We start from the raw sequence: 9542 nt of genomic DNA, 5'->3' as shown, positions 1-9542 counted from the left end.
CCTGACCAAAAGTTACAGCTTGTTATTAAGGGCATTGCCGAAATGCCTCTTGGACACTGAGATGTGAAGGCCACCTGGCTGGAGGTGGTGGGGAAAGGACAGAAATGCATCTTGGAGCGGCAGCTTGGCCCTGCATTAGCCCCTCGACCTGAGCCCTGGCCCTGGCAGGACTTCACATCCACATTTCCCCCTCTTTGCTCTTGTCCTCATCTGCATGAACATCAGCTCGGCCAGGGACTCCTCAGCTCCAGCCTCCTTCCAGATGCTCACCAGACCCCAAGGAGGCTCAAGCACCAGTTTGACCAGCTTAGGTTTGAACAGGTCCAACCTCTGCTTGTCTCCACCAGAAATGAGGTCCTGCACAACAACTGCATTACCTCTGACACCTCCAGGGCCATGCACAGCCTGTCTTACCCTTTTTCTGCTGGTGGCAGTGATATGTCCCTTTTCCACAGGAGATTCCTGGATTTTGGGCACTGCAAACCTAGAAATAACAATTGTCATCATCACAGAATTTCCACTGTGTCTTAGTGTTCTCCTTTGACCTTGTTTTTCAAATGCAAGCAGTACATGATACATGATAATGTATTACATCAGGCTATGTATCACTAGATATTCTCCAGAAGTTTAAATTTGGAAAAAGCTTTTAGCTTATTTCTGCAGAATAAAAGCCAGGGATTCACTGTATGGCAGCGGGGAGATGTCCAGCACCTTCCTCTGGTGCCCAAAGCTGGCAGGGGCAGCTCAGCAGCCCCTGTCTCTAGCGTATATCTGAACAAGATCTGAGACTTGCACAGAACCCATATCAGGAGTAATTTAGGAGTGATAATGAAAGGAGAAGTCCTGATTGGCAGAGGGAACAATGGGGCTATTTCTGCCCTCTGAGGCTGAGCCCAAATCCAGCTGTAGGAGGTGTGACCAGCTGTTTCTGAGCCAGGCTTGTCTCCAGCCCTAATCTGGGTGAGTTCACCCTAACATGGGGTGCAACACCCCCAGGATGGGGATGGAGGATTGCAAGGCTGTGGGGAGGTGTGGGGGTCATGGGGTCCCACCTGTAGGACCCTACAGAGTCTGGGGGATGAAATCACAGCAATGCTGCACCAATCGTGGTTATTTAACCCCAGCTTTGTGCTGGCATGGGCTCTTCCTGTGGTCATTTCCTTCCCTTTCCTTGACATGGGAGAGTGACTGCTGATATTTGGGCTACACACAAAATAATATGAGGTGGGGTTTTTTTTTTCTCCTGCAAATTCAATCAAGGCGTTGCTCTGTGGTCAGAGGATGAGTAAGCAAACCTGTGGCTGGGACTAACACTGGTTGCTGCCTGCATGGAAAGGGTTGTTGGAACATGTGTTCCTGTGGAGCAGAAGGTTCCCCTGACAGTGCCTGACACCAGGGCCTCGGTGGCCAAAAATAGCTGGGTCTGTCACAGGAGGATGATACCCTGGGAGGCTGAGGCCACACCTCAAGGGACACTGTGTCACACAGTCAGAAACTCTAGTGCCTCATTTAGCATGCATTTCCCTGGGTTTCAGGAAAACTGCTTGTAAATAAATATCAGATTGTTTGCTTAGGAGAAGAGGGCTCTGCTAAAATCCTGCTGTGTTGTGCATGAGCGTTTGGGAGTTCAGGGTCCTCACGGTGGGGTAAAGGAGAGGATGTGTCCACTAACACTCTTTAAAATAGACCAGTGTGCAAATGACAGAGCAATTCATGGACTCCAGGCAATGCAGGACAGTGAACGTCTCTCAAAACATGGGATCTGTCCCCACACGAGTTATAACAGATGACAGTTTACTAAATATATCTGCCATGCCAAAACAAACAGCACTGCATTCCAAAGCAAGAGGTCACTGCAGTCTGCCTTCACAGGCCACTTCTCCTGATCTGCAAGAGACTTTGACCAGGAGCACTGAAAGATGAAGCAGAGAGTTTGAGTGTGTGTGTGTGAGGGTTTGCCAGGGAGATGGATTCCCATTTTGGCAAATGCCATCAGTTGTGCTTTCAAGGGTCACTGTAGCATCTCATTATAGTCCCTACCTATCCCCTGTGACCAAAATAGTCTCAGTCACCCAGAAAATCTTACACAACAGCAACTTGACACAGATAAGGACTGAATGAATGAGACTTTCCAGCTAGAGATAAATTGGATAAATGTTGAAGGTAATGAAAAATTAATTATATCTCCTGCCCTGCAGAACATTTTAAACATCATCTGCTTTTCAGGCTTGTGCATAAATACGCATAATTCTGCATCTTTAATTGAAATAAGTATTCAGCTCAGCTGTTTTTCTGCTGACAGCTCAATGGAGTTACTCTGTTAGTGATCATTACAATTATTTAGTGGCACTGAGATCTTGCTAAGAGGTCTGAGCCATCCTCTGAGACTATAGAAACCTGGAACCAAAATATATGCCCAGCTCAAGAGCTGAAATGCAATAATAAATTCTGTAGTAAAGAAAACCCTTTTGTATGAAAATATCAGCCCAAGGGAGTGAGGAACCCACAACAAACTGAAATTTTTTAGAAACCATAAATATGATTACCTCATTCCTCCTTGCAAGTCTCAGCCAACTGAGTCATCAGTGAAGAAATAATAATTTTAGTGGGATTCCTACATGGCCCCCTACACAGCTCTCATCCCAAGTGGAGCAGTACATGGAGCAGGGCAGTGTTCAGGCAGGCTGATGTTTGCCTGAGCTTTAATCCCCTAGCAGACAAAATCCTGAACTTGAATGCATGGAAAATTGCTGTTGATAATCTTATTTTGAGGAAAAAAAATTATGTACTTCAACCAGCATCTGGCAAGGTACAGGACTTTATCTTCTGCTTTAGAAAAACCCTTGTCTGCATTTGCACTTCCCTGGCTGGTAAAGTTTCTGGAATTACATTTTTTTCCCTTTAAAATTCTGAAGACACAGTAGCAGCCTGAATTCCCCTTTTCTGTGTTATGTATCTCTGCACAGTGGCAGCAGGGCAAGAGACATTTCATAGGCCATAAAACCAGAATGGGCTTAATCCTCTTCTCACAGTAGATTTACATTTGTGTGACTGTTAGTAAAGTTGGCAGTAAAGATGTTGACAGAGCTGAGGGCTGGCTGAGGCCCAAGGGCACTGATTTTTAAAGGTGGCAACTGGGATTACTAAATCCTGCTTCCAAAGAAGCCTTAGCCCCACTTCCTACCCTTGAGAGCTTTTTTGTTCTCCTCTGAATCATGGTTGAAAATGGGCTGCAGCCACCCAAGATATGTCAGAGTTGCAGGGGAAGCAGAGGCAAAGCAAACTGCTGCTGCTGAGAGCTGCTCAAGGGAGCTTTGCCCTGACCATGGAGGGGTGAGAGGGGTGCCTCATCCAGTATTTCCATGTCCTGATGTGGCTTGTGCAGTCCTCAGCCCAGCTGTGTCCTAGAACTATCAATACCTGCAACTACAGAGAAAGTTTCTCTTTGTTTCCTTTCCATTCTTGGAGGAGAAAAGGAAAGGAAAAAGGAAAGGAAAGGCTGTCAGGGGATCAAAACACTGCTCAAAGTGAAACTAGTGCAGGTCATGTCTGAGCCTCAGTGAAAGTGCTTCAGGGGTGAGAGGAGGCCAGCAAGAGGAAAATGCCCAAGCCCTTGCTTGCCTTCTGCTGCTCAGTTTTGTTTTACAAGCACCTGAGCTTGCAGCTGCTGTTGGAGCTCCTTCACAAAGCTGCTTGTCCAGCTGCTGTTATTTCCTTATCCATGCTGTGGATTCCAGAATCCAGACCTGGCATTTGACCACTACGCTGTGTTTCTCAAGCTTCTGCTGTGGTCAGCTGAGCAGTGTTTCTTGGCAGGTTTCTCTCACACAACTTCTGAGAAATACAGCCAAAAGTGAGATGCCAAGCTGCTGGCATCATCTGTGAGACACAGAGTGTGTGGGAGGCACCAGCCAGCCTTGGAGCACAGGGCAAAGCTGACAAGACTGGTGTGGTCTTGACTGCAGGATCATCACAGTGCTCTTATAAACACAAGAGCTGCAGCTGTGACAGTCCAAGGATAGAAGGGATATTATTTTTTGTTGGATTGACTGATGTAAGTGAAAAAAGTGGATAAATGTTTGGGTTTAAGATAAAGGGATTCTGAATGCAAAACCTTGCCTAATTCACTGATAAGGTTAGGTTAAGGTCTTGTGGGCTCCTAAAAGTCTGTAAAAGCTTGACCTGATCTTATCAGACGTCCAATAGACTCCTAAAACACAGTCTGCTAAGCCCACTAAGTCAATCAGGAATGCAAAGTTTCAAGTGGGATCCACAAAGGCACTTCAGTACCTGAAGCAGGACTTGGAAAAGTCAGAGGTAAATACCCTCAGTAAATACCTGTGTCTTGGTTTGAAAAGACAGGTGTCTGCTAAGGAAGGCAGGAGCCTCCATTAAAATGGAAAATGTAAAGCCCCTCCCTCCAAATTATTATAATTTTGAAATTAAGGGGCTCTCAGACAAAGATATGGGAATAGGAATAACAGTTCTTTACTAGGAAAATTAAAATAAAAATGCAGTAATAAAAAAAAAATACTGCCAGAGTCAGAATAGGACCTGACACCCTGTTGGTCAGGTTGTTGGTTGCAGTCCCATTCCATGGTGGCTGCAGCCCTCCTGCAGTGACAGGTGTGGTTCTGTAGAAGGGTGGAGTTTTCCTCTGAAGGTCCAGTGGTGGTGTTGATGGGCCTGGGAATCCAGCAGAAACCTGGTGTTCCAAATCTCAGATTATATCCAGGTAGGAATGCTTGGCTCCTCCCCCTGGGTGGAGCACCTCCCAATGGGATGATGGAATTTTATCAGTGACACTCTGGCCCATTAATAGAAGAGATCTCCTGTAGGGTGAATGGGTCCTGGGAGAGATAAAGCAAACTGCCCCACCTGCTTTTACCAACTCGTCCATTATCAGAGGATATCCCCCCTGGAGTTATGAGGGATGGGTCATGGAAGAGATAAAGAACACTGCTCCACCTGGTTTCAACACATGGTGATAGAGTACATCCTCCTGGTTACATCTTGCATTGCAACCTAAGACAACCTGCAATCCAAAAACCCCACTAAGATGGAACTGAGGGTTAGGGGTGATCACCTTCGAATTTTAATTTTCAGGGTGAAACCTGAAGTTCCATTTCTTTGTGTAACAAACCCTCCTCACCTGTAACTGAGGAGCTGGTGCACTTTGGGAGGTGGGAAAACAGGGTGGAAACCTTTGTTCATACAGCATGCCTGCATTACAAATGGAGCAAAATGAGCCCTGCACAGTTCAGATGGCAGGTGGCTGTCCTCAGGAGACTAACCTAGGATGTGCCTCTGTATGAGCAGAATCCAGTTCTTAGTTCTGAAAAATTTGGGGGTTCACACCAGTGCTGTTTACTTTAAGACAGTAAACACCTCCCTAATGCAATCCTTTATAGGAAGATGTAAGTGCATGGTTCTGGCTCCTGGATGCTGCCATAAGGTTCAGGTACTAATCTCTAAGTGTAGAAATCTTAAGTTCATCCTGTTTTAACCAAAGGAACCACAATGCACAGGCAAAATCAAGGGGGAAAGGGAACTAAAGAAAATATGAGGATTTCTTCTCTAAGAAGTATAGATTTGCTAATTATGGACCTATTCCAGGAGATTTCCTACAGATTTGCTGCTACTTAAGTGTTATTAACCTGTTTTTCTCTTTTGGAACTGTGCTCCTCCATCCTAAAATTAGCTGGTGACCTAACAGAGCATTTAGGCATGGGCACCTTTAACCATCCAAGTGTTTCCACTGACTTCAGCAGAAGCAGCCGGGTGCTGGAGGCAGCGTCGGCGCCCCGCGATCGGCTGGAGCCTCTTACATGCCAGGGACAGTGTCATACCCAGAGCTTAGATCACATGGGAGGGGAACAGGGAGCATTTCTAACATGATTACTGTCAGATTTCCTTTTATGTTTTCCAGAGAAAAAGAGTATGCAAATGTGGCACGTGCCTGCATGGATTCAACCTTCCTTTCCTCCTTTTTGATCTCTCTAATTCTGACAAACAAGCTGGCTGTGACTGCTGAAGGGAAACTCTCTCCCCAAGGTGTTGGGCCACGGGCATTTTTGGAGGGGCACAGTGGGTTTGGGCAGAGCCCTGTTTTACTGCTTCTGGCTACACTTTCCCACTCCAGCACTCTTCCTCCAGTTGCACCTCAGTGGAGACAAGGTGAATTGTGTCTGGGAACTGAGCCAGAGTAAAAATAACTGAGGAGGGGAGGGTGCTGCTTTTTTTATGCAGTTTCCTGGTCTGTTTGACAACACAACAGCACAAAGAGCTGCACCAGCACAACAGAGGGAGCATAACCTGACTGGTCCATCAAATCGCTGCCACCAACAATGGTGCCTGCAAAACTGCAGCTGTATTTCCTCGGTGTTGCTCCATCAGCAGAGTGGAAGGTCCTTTGGAAAATCCAAAGGTGAGTTTCTACTCTCACCCTTTCTTCCCCTTTCCCAATTGTCTCTCCTGCAAGGGATGGGGTGAGCAGAGAGCAGCTGGGCACAGAGGCTGATGTTTCTGGCACAGTGCTGATCCCTTGTTTTCTTGCTTAATGTTCCGTTCCCAGCTCCAGCTTCTGCTGTGCATTCCTGTCCCTGTGCTAGATCCTGCTGCCCCCTCTGTTGTGCTGACATACCTCTTTGTGTGCCCACACCACAATCAAACCCTGGGAGCAATCCAGATCAAAACAAAGTATTCTTCTTCAGGGCTAACTTTCATCTGGTTCCCAGCTCTGGCACACACACCGTGCCAGCACGGCACAGGGGATTGCACACAGGGGAAAGAGGAGGGTCACTAAACCAAAGGTTTCTCCTGGCAGACTGCAGAGCAAACATAACTTGGAGTATCCAAACAAAATTAGTTTACACAGCCATCACAATCATTCAGAGCGAACACTTTATCCAGACTGGGGCTGGGATTTGGGGACATTTGATCTTCCTCCAATGCTGGAATCTAGACATGCAAATTCTGCATTATGGAAGGAATATCCTACCATGAAGCTCATGCTGTTGATCCCTGTGGGACCTATGGACCAACCTTCCAATTATGATTGGAAAAGAGTTCTGAGAGCATTGAGTCCAACTGTTAACACAGCACCATGACATTCACCACTAAACCAAGTCTCCAGGTGCCACATCCACACCTCTTTTGAACACTTCAGGGATGGAGATTCCACCACTTCCCTGGGCATCCTGTTCCAATGCTTCAGAACCCTTTTAGTACAGAAATATTTCCTAATATCCAATGTAAACTTTCCCTGATACAACTCCAGGTGGTTTGTTTCCTTTTGTCCTATTGCTTGTTCACTGTGAGCAGAGCCTGATCCCCACATGGCTACACCCTCCTGTCAGGGAGCTGTAGAGAGTGGTAAGGTCTCCTGAGTCTCCTTTTCTCCAGGCTAAACACCCTCAGATCCCTCAGCTGCTCCTCATCAGACTTGTGCTCCAGCCCCTCAATGTCTGTCATGCAGTGAGGGGCCCAAAAGTGAACCCAGGACCTGAGGTGTGGCCTCACCAGTGCCCAGCACAGGGGGACAATCCCTGCTTGGATGCCTTGTACAAGAAACATTCAGCTCTGTGGCTGGGCCATTCTGGGTGATGTGGGAAGGTGGTGAGGCAAGTATCACTGCTGAACTGATCAAACCCTCTTTCAGGAGGGAATTTCATGGGAATTGTGAGGGCTCCTCATCCCCACTGCAGCTATATTCATCACTGCCTGACAGTGCTGCTCTGTAGGGCTTTTCCCCAGTGTCCTGTGCATCCATCAGCTCATTCTGGACAGCCACAGACAGCAGGCAAGAGCCCTGCTCTCACAGCTTTCAGACCTTCACCTTCCACAGAGCCTGATCTGTGTCAGCCATTGCTATCCTTTCCGGCAGTACCCATGTACCTGTCAAAGCAGCTACAGTCTGAGCACAGGGCCTTAGCAGCTCCTAGCTGGAAGGCTGTGTGGAAAAAAAAAATGAAAGCTTATTTTCGGTGTCAGTCCAAGTAATCAACAGCCTGAAGATTTGGATACAAAGTAGGCATATATGACTTAATTCTACCTTTGTATCCCACACCTTTTTTATGGAATTACTGTTTAATTGCTCATGTTAAACCTTTCCAACAATACCATTTTGTGTTACCTAGTGTCGTATCTTCAAAGTGCTTTACAAGCAAGTTATGAAATGTGTAATTTGAGTGAAAACAAGCACCCTGGGCTGGGACCTGTGCTGTGCTTGACACAGCCTGGCATGCCTGCAGTGCTGGGTATGCTGGGATGAGGAGCCCTGTGATTCATGGCAGGGTGAAATCAGTGAGAAGATCATGGAGAGATAATGTGGGATGGCATTCTCCAAGGCATAAAAGATCAAGGATCCATGAGATTTTTTCTGGTGAATTTCATAGCATGCACAAGAGCCTCAAGTGATCAACAGGGGCCTTGAAATAACTCTTCAAGTACTGCAGCTTGGGTTTGATATTGCATCTTCTCTCTTTCCTCTAGCACAAGAAAACTGACAGTCAAAAGTCATAAATGAGTCAGAAATGTTTGTTTCACTTTGAGGATGTGCATTACAGTAGCCATAACACAGGAATTAGGAAACCACAGCACAGCCCAAAGGCCTTTGCCTTCAGCTGTGTCCATGGAGCACCAGATAGCTGTGTCACTATACAAACAGTAATTAATCCTCAATAAAACAAGTTAAAAAAGTACACAAAGAACTATCACGGGTTAGTTTGTTGCCAGGACGGCGACAAAGCATGAATTGGACCAGGTGTTTGCCAAGGCAGGGCAATGAAGTAGTAGCCAGCTTTGATTGTTGCTTCTGCAAGTCAGTGCTTCTCAGACTCCAGCTGAAATGACACTGAAAGGTGCAGGATTCGCTTTTGGCTGGAAAAGAAAAAATTTCCTCGCAGAAAATCAAGGCTCCAAATCTTGCAGAATTTCTTTAGGCAGACCTGTGGGTATAAAGAGAAGCTTGAGTAAGCAGGTACATTTGGCGTTGTAGCCTTCAAATACAGGACCTCACTCGCTTCTCTCTTTTAAGGTGGTTGATGTTTTACCAGCACAGATTGAGGAGAAGCCCAGTGTATTGACACTGGCAGGAAGTGGCTTTTGGAAAGTTACATTTCCTTGGAATAGCTGGCTGACCTCTGGGTGTGTAAAGCACAGCTTAATCCCAATATTTGTATCTTCTCACTTTGGAGGTCTACAGCCAAAAGATATCCAGTATCAAATAGAACAAATCTAAGGAATTCCTTCCTTTTCCTCCTCCACAAGCCCTCATCTGAGTTCTAAAAAAAGACCCTCAACTCATGTTTATATAACTGGCCTGCATCTGCCTTCCAGAGTTCTGGCAGGGCATGGCCAGATGATGCTGTCCCTAAACTCGAGGAAAGTCTGAGTCTGGAAGAGAGGGGTAGATAGGTCATACCTGGGGTCTGCAACTGAGGTGAGGAGAGCCCAGCTTGGGGAGGGCTGTGCAGAAACTGGAGAGGTCTCTAATGATCTTCTAAATTTGATTTAGGGGTGCTGCACGTCTATGACAAAGT

Source organism: Melozone crissalis, unplaced genomic scaffold (genome assembly GCF_028551555.1).
Source record: "Melozone crissalis strain CALT ecotype California unplaced genomic scaffold, PUWL_Pcris_2 ptg000056l_1, whole genome shotgun sequence".
Taxonomy (NCBI): Eukaryota; Metazoa; Chordata; class Aves; order Passeriformes; family Passerellidae; genus Melozone; species Melozone crissalis.
Note: the sequence above shows the minus strand (reverse complement) of the source record.